The sequence below is a fragment of the Cornus florida genome, unplaced genomic scaffold (assembly GCF_030987335.1).
Source record: "Cornus florida cultivar Cherokee Brave unplaced genomic scaffold, ASM3098733v1 CherokeeBrave_3.0.0_Hap2_Chr02, whole genome shotgun sequence".
NCBI classification, from domain to species: Eukaryota; Viridiplantae; Streptophyta; class Magnoliopsida; order Cornales; family Cornaceae; genus Cornus; species Cornus florida.
This window is the reverse complement of record NW_026775572.1, coordinates 112,891,024-112,907,445: the sequence shown is the minus strand read 5'-3', so window position 1 is coordinate 112,907,445 and position 16,422 is coordinate 112,891,024.

The following is a 16,422-nucleotide window of genomic DNA, read 5'->3' as shown; positions in this document are numbered from 1 at the left end:
TATGACAAGTCATGTCCTCAATATGCAATTTATACACAAAGCAAGAATATTTTACAACAATTGAGCCACATTACCATCTTAAGCCACAAGTACTAAATAGGTCACAATTTAGTATCAAGCTTTCAAGGTAAACAATTGTAATATTCTAACATGTTGTATACCTACACAAGATATATTTAAACAAGTTATTCAAGACAATGATATCACATGCCATGCTAGGTCAAATTACCATCTTTAGAGACCACAAGTACTAATTCTACAACAAGTTAGTAGCATGCTCACAAGGTAATTAATTAAACTACATTTCATGAAATTATCACCTTAACATGAAAGTCCCTAGATTTCAATTCAATTCCAAATAGGCTCAAGTTAACATATGTTAAAGCTTAAAACATAGTCTTTACATATTTCATACCCAAAATCAATTTAAGTGACTACAACACTTAAAATAAAATTAATTAAACTAATTAATTAATTTTCCTCTAGATTTCCAAACATATCCAAATGTCCTCAATTTAATATAAGTTAAAGAACTCATCAAGGCCTACTTTAATATCACATTACAAGTTGATTTCATGCTCGATACAACTATGTGAATTAATCTTTCACCAAAGATAATATTAAATAAGTTTTGCAATTCTTATGCAAATGCTCCAAATTTAATATATGTTAACTATCATACTAAGGCCTAATTTACTAGCATGCCATAATTTAATTCTAAACAACATACATCCATGTGAATTAAATCTTATACAAAGAAATAATTAGATTAAATCTCTAAAACTTGAACAAGGCATGCAAACAAGTTGTATATGCTCATAAAACATTCAATACAACATTAATATAAACCTAAGACATCCCCTACCTCAATTTGAGATGAAAACTCAAATCCCCACCAAAAGAAAAGTGCTCCGAATCCGACGATACTCCTAGGTTTTGTCGGGGACAACACCGTGGACAAGAATTCCTAAGAAGCCCCATGAAAATCACAACTTGACCTTAAAACCAAACTCAAAATTTGGCCAAAAATGGGTTCTAATAAGGGCAAAAGATGCGCGTCATCAAGACGAACAATAAATACTAAGGCACGACTATATTTTGACAAAGAAATGAAGCTCAAATGAGGAGAGAGAAGATGACAACCTCCCTTGGGCTGCCATGGAAGCTTCAGGTCGTGCATAGGGAGTGGGGAAGATGAAAATCAAAATATCTCATCCCCTTTTTATAGAAAATCTCAAAAAGTGCCCCGAACGGGCCCCGCCGAGTCCGAAAAAGTGAAATTTGAGCAGACGCGCTCAAACAGCAAAACTCTTTGAACTAAAACGGTTCTAAATGAGAAAATATGAACAACGAAGGAAACAGCGTCAAAAATTGAGTCCCGAGCAGAGAGATATGCCTCAAACAAGTTTGGCGGCAACTGGGTCCAGAAACCCTGAAACTAGAAAATAACTACCAGGATGAAATTCTAAGAGTACATGACTTGACGAAATGTGAAAATGAATCCCGTACGAGGATCCAGGCTCCAGACGAGATATTTTGCAATAACTTTTGTTAATTGCACAATGGTCCCTACAAAAGGGGTTAACTGCAAAACTGAACCTGAATGAAAATATCTTCCAAAATATATTTTCTTAGATACCCCTGAAATAAAATATCTTCAAAAGATATTTATGAAAAACACCCCAGGAAAAAGAAAATAATTCTAAAGAATTATGCATCCATGCCCCTATGGACACCGGGAGCAACCAGAGTACTTTTCTGCAAAAGTAAAAATACTTATTTTGTGGAAACCACTCAAGATGAAGACACGTGAAGTCAAAAACCAACTCTGAACACAAAAAGTGAGGTTTTGCCAACAAAGTGACAAACGGGAAAAGACAAAATAGGAAAAAGGACAAAATAATGAATAGTGTCTGAAAAGTGAAAATGCGGAAATGAATCGGTCTTCAAAGGAAGTTGTTAATCCACACGAAAGAGTCTCAGAAGTCATTTCTAAGCACTCGAGATGACACTAAGCGACGAGAAACTGAACTCAGACAAGAAATTTCAACGAAAAAAATTCATCCGTGAAATTTTAAGGAAAAATAAAAGGAATGAAATGACTGGGTCATTCCAAGCAAATAGCCACTTCGATGAACCAGCTCCTTCAAAGAGAAAAAGGGAAGTTGCCCGCTCAACCTTTTGAAAATCCTAGAGGGATGCATGTGATTGATGAAACCCCTCTTCCGAGTGGGCCGAGTTGTGAACATGTTCAAGCAATCACCACCCTTAGAAGTGGTCGAGTTGTTAACAATAAGGTTGATGAAAACAAGGACGACAGAAATTCTCCTTCAGAAAATCCAAATCCTAACTCTTCCAATCCAAATTTTACTCATGAAAATCCCAAGCTTGTCACCCTAAATGTGGAAACTTCTTATGAGCCAAAAGCTCCGTTTCCTTAACGTCTCTAAGAGTCGACACATTTTGGGAATAAGAATTGCAAAATTCAGGACATGTGGGAAGTTTTCAAGCAAGTGAAGATCAATCTGCCTCTCTTAGATGCTATAAAGTAAATTCCTCCCTATGCAAAATTTCTCAAGGATTTGTGCACTCAAAAGCGCACTTCCAGGAATCATTTGCCAAAGAAAGTAAGGTTAACTGAAAATGTGAGTGCAATCATTCAACACAATGCTTCTCCAAAATATAAGGATCCGGGCACCCCAACTATTTCGTGTGTCATTGGCGAAAATAAGATAGAATAGGCCTTCCTTGACTTAGGAGCTAGTGTAAATTTGATTCCATATTCAGTTTACTTATAACTTGGGTTGGAAGATCTAAAGCCAACTTCCATGGTCTTGCAGCTTGCCGATGGATCGGTTAAGCACCCACGAGGCATTCTTGAGGATGTCATTATCAAAGTGGGCAAATTCTACTTCCCGGTAGACTTTGTGGTTCTTGACACAGAATCGGTCCATGACCCAAAAAAGCATATTCCTGTGATCCTCGGTAGGTCATTTTTAGCTACGGCTAATGCTTCAATCAATTGCCGAACCGGGGTAATGGACATTGCCTTTGGCAACATGTAAGTCAAACTTCATATCTTCCATGCAACTCAACATCCTTCCGATGAAGATGATTGTTTCCTTTTAGATGTGATAGATGAAGTGGTCGAGGAATCTCTCCCCTTTGTTCTAAGCAAATATCCTTTGGAAACTTGCATGTCTCATTTTGACTTCTCAAGCTTTGACATTGACCAATCCATCCAAGAAGTGAACTCTTTGCTTGACATAAATGCTATCATGGCTACTCCTCCTTGGAAAATTCCAAAAGAACTACTTCCTCAACTTTCTTCTACTCCTCTGGTTCCTTCCTTGAAGTCACCTCCACAACTTGAGCTAAAGCCACTCCTGGCCCACCTCAAGTATGTGTTTCTTGGTGTAAATCAAACTCTCCCAGTCATCATTGCTTCTGACCTTTTAAAGGATCAAGAAACTAGCCTTTTAGCGGTGCTTCAAGAGCATAAAGAAGCTATTGGTTGGGCAGTGGCTGATTTGAAAGGAATTGACCCCTCTATTTGTATACATCGCATTCATATGGAGGAGGACGCAAAGCCTTCTAGAGAGGTCCAGCGCCGGTTGAATCCTAATATAAAGGAAGTGGTCATGAAATAGGTGATCAAATTGCTAGATGGGGGAATTATCTACCCCATCTCCGAAAACAAGTGGGTGAGTCCCACGCAAGTTGTTCCCAAGAAATCCAGCCTCACCGTTGTTAAAAATTCAACGGGTGAGCTCGTGCCACAACGCACCACCACTAGGTGGCGTGTGTGCATTGACTACCGGAAACTTAACTCTACTACTAGGAAAGATCATTTTCCACTTCCATTCATTGATCAAATCCTAGAGAGGTTAGCTAGCCAAAGCTTCTATTGTTTCCTTGATGGTTATTCGGCTATAACCAAGTGGCAATTGATCCACAAGATCAAGAGAAGACCACATTCACATGCCCCTTCGGAACCTTTGCTTATAGACGCATGCCTTTTGGGCTATGCAACACACCGGCCACGTTCCAAAGATGCATGATGTCCATATTTTCGGATATGGTTGAAAAATTCTTAGAGGTATTCATGGACGATTTTTTTGTCTTTGGATCCTCCTTTGATTCATGTCTCCATAATCTATCTCTTGTACTCCAAAGGTGCAAGGAGACGAATCTAATTCTAAGTTGGGAGAAAAGCCACTTCATGGTCCAAGAAGGCATTGTTCTGGGATATGTCATTTCTAAACGGGGAATTGAGGTAGACAAGGCAAAAGTTGAGTTAATCTCTAATCTCCTCCCTCTAAATTCCGTCTGTCAAATCCGCTTCTTTCTTAGCCATGCCGGTTTCTATCGTCGCTTCATCAAGGATTTTAGTAAAATCTCTCGGCCCTTGTGAGCACTTCTTGCCAAAGATGTTCTGTTTAATTTCGATAAAGCTTGCATGGAGGCTTTCATTACGCTTCGCACTCTTCTCTCATCCGCCCCAATCATGAAACTGCCAAATTGGTCTCTTCCATTTGAGATTATGTATGATGCATCCGATTATGCATTAGGTGCGGTTTTGGGCCAAAGTGTGGAAAAACTTCCATACGTCATCTATTATGCGAGCAAGACTCTCTCTGATGCTCAGTTAAATTACACCACCACTGAAAAAGATTTGCTAGCTGTGGTGTATGCCTTGGATAAATTCCGCTCTTATCTTCTTAGCTCCAAGGTTATAGTTTTCTCGGATCATGCCGCTCTTAGGCACTTGCTAGCGAAAAAAGAGACCAAACCCCGCCTAATTCGATGGATACTCTTGCTCTAAGAGTTTGACATTGAAATCCGGGATGAAAAAGGGACCGACAATGTTGTCGCAGACCATCTCTCTCGTTTACTCATTGAGAAATCCTCTGAATTTGCTGCCGTCCGTGATTCCTTTCCGGATGAGCAACTTTTTCAGATTTCCCATTCTAGTCTCCCTTGGTATGCGGATATTGTCAACTATCTAGCGGTCGGCAAAATTCCATCTAATTAGTCCAAACAAGAGAAAGACCGGTTTTTCTCCTAAGTTAAGCATTTCTTTTGGGAAGATCCGGAGTTATTCAAATATTGCCCGGACCAAATCATCCGACGATGCATCCCTGAAACCGAAACCACAAGTGTTCTAAATTTTTGCTATACTCTTGCTTGTGGAGGACACTTTAGTGCCAAAAAGACCACTGACAAAGTCCTTCAAAGTGGATTTCATTGGCCATCCTTGTTTCGGGATGCATACAATTTCTGTAAAGCATGTGAGCGATGTCAAAGGCCCGGATCCATGTCTAGGAGAGATATGATGCCCCTCACTCCCATCTTGATCATAGAAATTTTTGATGTGTGGGGGATTGACTTCATGGGACCATTTCCACCCTCTTATGGCTATAAATATATTCTTGTAGCGGTGGATTATGTTTTTAAGTGGGTTGAAGCCAAGGCTACCAAAACCGATGATCATAAAGTTGTGATCAAGTTCATTTAGTCCAACATCTTTAGTTGTTTTGGTACGCCTCGAGTAATCATTAGTGATGGCGGATCTTATTTCAGAAATCGTTATCTTAAATCCATCCTCTCTAAGTACTCTGTTATTCATAAGGTCACCACACCTTACCATCCTCAAATGAGTGGTCAAGTGGAAGTGTCAAACCGGGAGATTAAGCACATTTTGGAAAAAACAGTTCGATCGGACCACAAAGATTGGTCGTTAAGACTAAACGATGTGCTTTGGGCTTACCGGACAGCTTATAAGACACCCATTGGCATGTCACCATATCCACTTGTCTTTGGCAAAGTATGTCATCTCCCGGTGGACTTAGAGCACCGTGCTTATTGGGCATAAAAATGCTCAATTTTGATCTCAAACAAGCCGGCTCTACTCGTACATTGCACCTAAATGAACTTGAGGAAATCCGAAATGATGCATATGAAAGTGCAAAAATCTATAAGGCAAAGACTAAAGCTTTTCATGACAAACACATTGTCAACAAGTCTTTCACCCAGGGACAAAAGATTTGGCTTTTCAATTCCCATTTGAAACTCTTTCCCGGTAAACTCCGGTCAAGATGGGATGGTCCTTACCTCATCAATACTGTTTTTCCTCATGGTGCAATCGAACTTCAGAATCCGACTGATGGATCCCTATTCAAGGTTAATGGCCAACGGCTTAAGCCTTGCATTGACGACATTATCCCAATCCGCAAAGTTGAGAAAGTCCTCTTGATAGACCCAATTTATGAGGACTGATACATGATCTCGCTTTGTCTAGCTATCGACTTTAAATTTAGCAACCAAAGGGAAGAAATTCTTTCTATTCCCATGCTTCCCTAATTTTTAATTGCTCGTGCCTTAAAATTTTCTGGGGAATGGTTAAGGAAAGCCAAAATTTAATTTTTCTGGAACTATCTTAAATTGTGTTCCTGCAATTCAGACTGGCTTTCTTAGACCTTCTCAACCCTTGTCTTCATTCCCGGAAGTTTTCAGCTTTATCTAGCAATTTCATCGGACCTTCGGGTTGGTACTCGTGTGCATAACATCCTATTTTCAATACACCAATTGATTGTGGTTTCCCAATTCTTTCCGAGCACTTAAGTCCTACATTGGCACTCTTTGACTTCATTGTCATTTCCGTGTGGCAAAGACTACAATTTACGTGCTCAAAGGTCTTAGAGAAACTTTGCACTTCAGTTCAAGTTCTTGATGATGCCACCAAGCTCTCTGCCGAATTTTTGAGCACTCGAAGACCACCTTCGAGCACTCGAAACCTGCACTCCAAAGTTCCAAGTTCTCTGCCCAAAGTTCGAGTGCTCGAAGCCTCTCGAAAGTTCCAAAAAGCCTACTGTCCATTTTTCGAGTGCTCGAAGAGTCACCTTCGAGCGCTCGAAGCTTCAACCCATGGTTTCAAAGCTGTTTGCCCATTCTTCGAGTGCTCGAAGAGCCTTCTTCAAGTGCTCGAACTCACCCCTTTCCCTTTAAATCCAACTTTCCTTTCCCCATTTGCTTTAGTTATTTCAACCACTCCCTCAATCAACCCACGAACTCCCTCTATCACATCCATTCATAACTTCCCTATCTTTTCCACTACCCCATTGATGCACTAAACCTCTATAAATACTCACCACCTCCATCCTCCTTCCTCACTTCATCCATCTTTCTCCCCCTCATCCTCTCAAGGTATGCTTCCTCATCCTTTTCGTTTCATTCTTTTTGTTCAATTATTGTTATCTTTTTGAGGAGTAGGGGCATGGAAATTATGGAGGTTGGGTGTGATTGTTGATGTTACTCTAATCTTGAGAGTGTTTTGTTAACAAAATTTTTGGGTTTGATCTTCCATAACACTCAGTCTCACCTTTTCTTTCTCTTGGTGCACGCCAGGTGCTAGCTGAAATTCCCCATCCACATCCACCTCTCCAAATGTCTCATGCCGGCCCTTCTCGTCGTCCTAGACCCTCTGTGGATGTCCCCGTTGTTGCTCGTGAGCAACCCCGATACCCTTGGCTCGATAAAAAGCTTAATTATGAGTTTCTCTTTCCGCTCACGGGTGTCTTTGACACTCTTCCCACCATTTCATAGGCTGCCGCGGAATTAGTCAACCGGCACCTATAACATATTTGCCAACTCGTTGCAAAGGTCACCTACCCCCGTGTGGTGCGACTCGTCTACCAGAATCTCAATTGCCCTGAAGAGCCGCCTCTCTCTCTCACCACATCTATTAATGGCGTCCCTTATTCCTTCACTCTTGCTGACATTGTGGCTGTCTCTGGATGTCCTCTGGAGTGCCCCGATGATATTGTCAATCGTGAGAATCTCCCTTTATATGAGGAGCCTGATAATTTAACTATGGAGCAGGTTGTTACCGCCATTTGCAACGTGGATGACCCTTATTGACCCCGGAGCTATACACTCAAATCCACTCTTCCGGAGCGAGTTTGGTTCCATTCTCAAGCACAATGTTTACCCCTTGGCGCACAGCACCGAGCGCCGAGGCCTGATGTTGCAAACTTTGTATGCCATGGACCAAGGCCAATGGTACTCTGTCCCGGAGCTCATTTGGGACACATTTATGCGGTTCTGGGATGAGTGTATCAATGCATGGCATCAGGGTGTTAAAAATCGGCCTTTGCCATTGCCATTCTTCATCATCAAGCTCTTGAAGCACAAAGGCTTCATTGTTCTTCCTTATGAAACAAAAGACAAAAAGATTCAGACTTTTACTCTCTGCTGGTGGACCAATGTTCTTAGCCATTCTCGGCTATCTCAGCTCACTGCACCTCCATTCCCCCACTCTCCATCTCCTCCTCTTTCTGAGGATGATCCCATGGCTGAGGCTGCTGAATGGGAGGAGCCCCCTGTTGACCCTCCGCAGGACTATGCTTTTCTGTAGGCTAGCATCGCCGGTATCCATACCCAAATGGACCATTTTGAGGCCACCCTTGCTGACTACAATCGGACCGTGCGTGAGGACTACTACCGTGCCGAAGAAGACCGTCGTACTATTGCCAAGGACCACCGTGTTGCGGTTAAAGAGCGTTGCATGGCTCAAGAGGAACGATGTGAAACAAAATCCCTCCTTGCTCGTTTTCCTCTTGGCCTATAGTTGGTTGCCCGGGCAATTAGTCTTTAGTTGCACATGTTTTCTGTTTTTAATTTCTGTTATTGTCTTCCTGTTAGAACTTGGGAATTTATTTTTTTTGTCATCGTTGATCCGGTTGGACCAGGCTAGCACTTCAGTACTTTTTGTAATCATGTCCACCTGTTTTTGAATGAAAATTCCCTCTTTTATTTTCTTCTATTGTCTGTTAATTATTTTCTTTTATTGCTTCATTGTTACTTATTTTCTTTCCCCAGCTGTTTCTGATCCCTCGCAGGTTGCACACTTCAAGTTTGGGGGCCTTTTTGTGTTGGAATTTCCATGGGAGCTTTTTGTCACTTCTCCATGTGCTTTCCTCCTATTCTGGGTATTTTTGTTCTTGTTTTTCTCTCATTTTTAATAGATGGTAGTCGTTATCCCACATTGAGGACAATGTGTTATTCAAGTTTGGGGGTGCAATATTGCATTTCTATAAATGACATATTTTTTGCATCACATTTTTGAGCAATGATAATGCAATTTGAAACTTGTCGGAGATGATGCTCATGTTTAATACCTTGTGTATAGAAGCAATTGTTAAGTTTTGAAAATAAAGAAAAATTTGAATTTGAAATGATCATGTGGATGCAATTTAGTCCGTATAAATGTTTCAATTAAATTCTCGCTGGATCTTATACTCTTTTATGCTTCACAATGCACAGATGCACATTGGAAACTTAATCGTGAGGCATGTAACTTGATTAACCTTGATCTTGACCTAGTTAATCTGAATTGATGAACCTAATAGATGGATACCTTTGGCATGATATAAAAATAATAATAATGATAAAAAAATAATAATATATGAAAAAGAAAATAATGACCAGTTTGAGTTTGTAGCCTTTCCAACTCGAGTTATTAAGCCATAGGAGTGTCTCTACACTCAACACCCTAAAGCCATCTGGTTTGGGAGTTGTTGGCCTAACGCTTACTACATAGGTTGGTTAGAAAGCTTAAAAGACTTAGATATTGCTCGGTTATTCAAAAAAAAATTATAATAAACATGGTTCGTTGGAGTTCGTAGCCTTTCCAACTCGAGTTATTAAGCCCTAGGAGTGTCTCTACACTCAACACCCTAAAGCCATCTGGTTTGGGAGTTGTTGGCCCAACGCTTGCTACATGGGTTGGTTAGAAAACTTAAAGGATTGCAGCATTGGACAACCATTTTTTGTGTCATTTTTGAGTTCTAATAATTGTCAACAAGCAACAAAAGTTGTTTTGTAAATAAATTCATGCCTTAGTGACTTCATTTAAAGGGGAATTCAATGATTTGAAGACTTGTGTCTTTAACTTGGAAAAAGAAAGTAAAAGCTGCATGTTGAGAATCCAATCCACTTTCACTAAAGTTAGAGTCGATTTCCATTCAAGAGATGACAATTGAGTTATTTATATAGACTAGGATGCTGATGCATATATGTTGAAACGTGTTTAGCAAACTTTTGTATCAATGCTTCATATATGCATGGTAGTCTACTTAATGACCCCGTCTCTAGTTCTTTGTATGTTTCAAGTTGTATTTGAGCTATGTATGTATTTCATTTTACCACGGTTGATTTTTTTTTTTTTTTTGTGGTAGCATTCCCATGGTTGTCATTTCATTAAGCTTTTCATTTTGGTTTTGCTAAGGGACTAGCAAAATGTAAGTTTAGGGGTGTTATAAGCGCCGAATATTGCATATTCAAGCACCCTTAGTTGCATTAGTTAAGTCCATTATTTGATTATTTTATATAAATTATCTTCATTTGCATGTTTTTATATATTTTCAGGTTTATTTCCCAAAAAGGAATAAAAATGATGTTTTGATGAGTTCTTGAATATCAAAGTGTGCAATGCTGAAGTTTACAGCCTGGCAATAGTGGAGTTCAACTTTGCTCGTCAATTTTGACCCAACAAACTTGAGAACTGGACTTCTATTAAAACATAGCATACTTAGATATTTGAATTAGATTTCCAAATCATCAAACGGTTCTTCATTTGGAGTTTAGAGTAGAGAGTTATGGCCTTTTAACCAAAGGTGTGCAGAACAGCGTGGCAGCAGTGAAGTTTGACTTTCCTCTTCATTTTAAACCCACCAAAATTAAGAACTAGACTTCCATTGAAACATGACGTGCTTAGAGCTTTGAGTTAGCTTTCCAAATCATCAAACGGTTTGTCATTCGGAGTTTGGAGAAGAAAGTTATGGCCTTTTTACCAAAGTAGCTCAGAGCAGAACAAGTAGAAGAATGCAATCTATTGCATCTTTGAGCGCTTGAAGAAGGACCTTCGAGCACTCAAAATTCAGGCAGAATCACTTCGAACATCTTCGAGCGCTTGAAGCCTCTTCTTTGAGCGCTCGAAGGAACATTTTTGGCCCACTTGTGTCTTGAATCTTCCAACTTCAGATTGCCCTCTTTTATGAGTTGGTTGGAGATGTCTTTTGGGGGGAGTTGAGCCTCATTTTGAGGGGGTTTGGTAGGCTTATTATCTACAAAAAGAGGGGGGAACCAAGAGATTAGATATCAACATATATCATTTTGTAAGATTTTTGGAGAGAAAAAGGAGAGGAGGATAGAGTTCTTGTGGCTACAAGGAGGGACCTCGAAAATGGAGGTTAGAGGCAACTTCTTCCTTCCTCTAGGGAGGTGATGAAGCCCCTCCCCCTTGTAAGCATGTTCTAGTATAGTTCTATTTTGGGGATTACAATGTATATTCTATGGTCTTTTCATGACCAAGAGTACTTCATTGGTTGTAATGGATGTTGATATATACATGAATGATTTTTCTAAGTTGATTATCTTGTTCTAGGTAATGTATTACATTAATCATATTGCTTATGTTTTCATGGTGACAATGGAAATAAGGTTATGAAATGGTTTAATGGCATGTTGATAGGTGACTTTGATAGATCATTGCTTAGGAAAATCCTTTGATGGTGTATGCTTAATCTCTACCTTCATGTGCTTCATCATTTTTGTCAAGAACTTGATAATCTTTCATCCAAGTAAGTGTGTTTAAGTTGCATCCTAGTTTAAGTAGTTTAAACACATTCACCTTTAGTGGATTATGCTTGTTTAAGGCTTAATGTACTTCTTGTTAATTATATGACAACTATGTGTCGTATATAATTCTTGACCATTATATATTGTTTATCCCCTAAATTAGTTCTATATCTAGCACGTGTAAAGGAATGGAGGCAAATTCACTTCCCTAGTTGTCTTTACTCGTATTTTATCTCGCTTTAATTCTCGCAAGCTTTATTTTATGAACCTCACATTTTAGTTTTAGTGACAATCCAACAAATCCTTTATAAACCCCCTTATCATTCTAAAAGATGATCCTAGATACCTAAGTTGCCATAAACAAGCAGTCCCAGTGGTTTGACTTACCCGACCAATAGCCCTATTTTACAGTGATTTGTGCTATTGCAAAACGGGTTGATTTATAATTGGTAATTGATCCGTCGATCACTTCTTCTAGAACATCCGTGATTTTCACGGTGGAACAAACTTCTAAGAACTCATCTAAATGTTTATAAGGCTCTTCATTGCTCAACCCATAGAAAATGGGACACATGTTAATGGTGGAAGCCTTAATCTCATAATGATGAGCACGGAAATTTGGCAACTGAATGCAAGTAGGTGCATTATATTAATTTAGAGTGTAACGATCCCTAAGGACCATTGGAGGATTAAGAGGATTGAGAGGAGGATATGGCATTTGACCTTGTTAAGGGTATGCCATTTGAACATATTGTTATTGTTGCTCACTAATTGGGGGAACAACATTTGGCCTTGGCATCCCTAGATTAGGTTGTTGCACCACAGGATTGATTGGTCATGGCATTCCCAAGGATGGATGCACACCTTGCGGATCCACAATATGAACTTATGGTGGGTGGTGCACACCATTATGATCCACATGACCAAGATCTACAATGGGATCTTCAATTGGATCTATTGGGTCTTCCATTAAAGGTGATGGAAAATCAAAATTTGGAAGATGAGGATGACTATCCGTAGTACTACCTCTTAAATGCCGAAGGAAAACTTCGAGATTTTGATTTACAGGAGCAAGAGGACGATTAAGTGATCTGCGACCATGCATGGACTAGAATAAGTCATCACACCAACACTTCAAGCTTTCAACCTCCACATACGATGTTCCCAAACTCCTCAATAATATTAATGCACTTAAAATAATTAAATGCCTCCACACGGGCCAATGCCTTCTACAAGAAGGTATGCTTGGACTTAAAAATAAAATAATTCAAATTAAACCTCCAATTGGGTTGTCCAAAGCATGCGCATGCAAGACAGTAAACAATTAAGTACAAAAATTAAAGAGAAACTTACAAATGGTCCTTAAGTAACTTCCAAAAAAATTTTAATTGCTTCCAAGTCCAGTGTTTGCTCCACTTTGCTTCAAGTACTTAATTGACAAATCAAATGAGAAAATAAAAATTAAAATGACTTAAAAGTAAACAATCAACAAAGAACTAATGTCTAATTCAATTCTTTTAAAACCATTAGATCCCCGGCAACGGCGCCAAAACTATGGTGCGACCGAGCGTGTGCACAAAATAATGCACAACACTTTAGGTTTAGAAATAATGTCAAGTGGGCACCATATTTTAAAAATTATAAAACCACTAAACACTTATACTATGGAGTATAAAGTGAGCAGGGATCGTCCCAAGAGATCTAAACAATTATAGGTTTTCCAGAATTGAATTCTACTTTAGTGCTTATGTGATTGCTAAAAAGGTTTGGTTTTGTGATTAGACTAATTTTAAGCTAAATGATTGCAATAAAATAAATAGAGTTTAAGAGATTGGAAAGACACTTAGGGTGTAGGATTCACCACTAAGCACATTCCCTCACTCACTCACTTTCAACTAATTGGAGAAATAATACTATGTAATCTATATGTGACTAACAATTGCAATGAAAAGTGTAAACCATCAATTTCAAGCATGAATCAACTACCTAATGACAATTAAACTAAGTGTAGTGCAATTCACCAATTCAAAGCATGATTCATCAATTCAAGTTGCAAATTCAACACACATTAATCTAGAAGATATATAATTGTAACAATAAGTATGGATTTCAAACAATTGTATGGATTGTCTACTTATCCAATAATTAAATTGCAATTAACTAATTGATCTTAAATTAAACTAACCAAACCTGAAATTAAACTATTTAAACTAGACATTAACCTAATTGCGTAGTACAACCCATCTAATATAAGCAATTTCCATCAAATTAGAACACAATCACATCAAATTAATACAATGCATAGCCATCACATGATTCAATTCACAAAGAAATCAAGTGTAAAAATCAATTATCATTCAAAAACATATAAGACAATATGAAGTTGACATAGATAATCAAATGAAAGAATTAATTTATATTTCAAGGCTATACAAAAATTACACAAATAAATCCCTAAAAAGTGAAAAGAGAGAAAGTTTAGGTGACATGCTTAGGGTTTATCCACCCCTAAGTAGAAGAATCAGCCACTCATGATTGATGGAGTTGAAGATAGAACAAGTTCCATCATCTGCTTCATCTTCTCAAAATTTTTCTTCTTCTCTATGCTTTTTCCAAGAACCCTAGCTTTTTTTCTTCGTGTTTTCGAGAGAGAATATCAATACAGAATATAAAACTTCTTAATAAAATAAAAATAAATAAAACTCTCTCCAAACTAATGAAAAACTAACCCTAAAAATAATGGGCTTGTTTCCCTTAAGTAACGAACATTATTAAAGCCCATAAGTTACAAACAAATAAGCCCAAAAGACAAAAACCCGTAATGTTGCCAGGGCCTAGGGGATTGATCCCACAGCCTTGGGGATCGATCCCCCAAGGGCATTTTTAGTTCTGTGAATAGTGGGGGATCGATCCCCCAGCTTTGGGGATCGATCCCCAGGTTTTGGAAATATCCTTTAAGCTCCATTTTAGCTCCATTTTGGCCCCGGGATAATTGGTTTGCTTCTTCATCTGGGAACATCATCAAAGGCCCGAGAAAGGTAGAATTGACCGCTTTTTGAAGAATAAGCACCATATCCGAGCAATGGGCTGCGACTTCTTTTTGTCATTTTCTGAACTTTTTCCAAATATCTTTGCTTGACTCCAAAAAGGCTTTAGTGAACCAAAATTAGTCCATTTGAACCTTATTGACCTGAAATTGACAAAAACATAAATTAGAACTAAAACATGAAAATAAGATAGATGCAATAATTAAAATAACCTAATTTAGGAGCTGAAATATGCAACATTAAAGCACTTATCAAAGACCCCTATTAACAACTTAAATCAGTAATTTAATTAATACAAATAAGTCAAATAGTTACACGTCATTAAAGCCATTAATTCAATAATTCAGATAATTAAACAAACAAAACAATAATTAAGCAAATAAATAATTAACCCCTTTAAGAATTCAAATAATCAAACAAATAAACAAGTAAATAAATAAAAATGCAATTAACAATTAACCCCTTTAAGAATTCAAATAATCAGACAAATAAACAAGTAAATGAATAAAAATGCAATTTAAACAATTAAATTAATACCGGGACTATCCTTTTAAGAATTAGGGGTATTACATTATTCAAGCTTAGCAAAAAAGACTATGGCAATTGTTGAATTCAATCCACTGTATACCAACAACATTAGAGTGGGAAATAAATAAATTAATAAAACTCAAAATCTTTGCAGGAAAACTATTCCGAATAAACAAACGGAATGAAATGAAAAAATAAATTAATTAATAAAACTCAAAATTCGTAAGAAATAAATAGAAAGGATACAAAGGAGAGTTAACAACAAACCCTAACAAACGACGGCGAAAACAACTGATGCCTATAGCGGCAGCAATTTTATTAGGCTCACACTTTTACTCTGTTGGTCTCGGTTCGAATGGGGACTATAAGAATTTTTGAGTTTGCTCTCTGAAGTGTTTTTTTTTTTTTTTTTTTTTTTTTTTTTTTTTTTCTTACATTAAAATATTTTGCACCAGAAAGAATGGTTCTTTTTCTTTTTCAAGGAAATAAATGAAATAACAAAATTTATTATCCACATGTTATAATGTAGCCCTAAAAAAAAAAAAACGGAGGACATACTTCAAATGGTACAGTATTCAAACTCAGCAAAAATGACTATGACAACTATTGAATTCAATCCGGTATATACATCAAACAACAACATTAGAAAGGGAGGACAATAACCATGACAAAACACCGGAGCTAAAATATGGAATTCTTATACTATTCAAATTACAACATCACATATGAAAATTAAATTTCATTTAAATATCTCCCTAATAAAAATTAAATTCCAAGTATAAAAGCAAAGCTTTGTTGATTTTATTTACTAGCAATAATCAAATAGACTTAAAATCTTTGCAGGAAAACTATTCCGAAAAAACAAACGAAATGAAATGAAAAATAAATAAATTAATAAAACTCAAAATTCGTAAGAGAAAAATATAAAAGATACAAAGGAGAGCGAACAACAAACCTTAACAAATGGCGGCGAAAGCAACTGATGCCTACAGCGACAGTGATTTTATTAGGCTCACACATTTACTTTGTTGTTCACGGTTCAAATGGGGACTATAAGAATTTTTGAGTTTGTTCTATAAAGTGTTTTTCTTTTCTTTACTTTTTTTTTACATTGAAATATTTTGCATCAGAAAGAATGGTTCTTTTTCTTTTTCAAATAAACAGATAAAAGAACAAAATTTACTATCCGCATGTTATAATGTAGCCT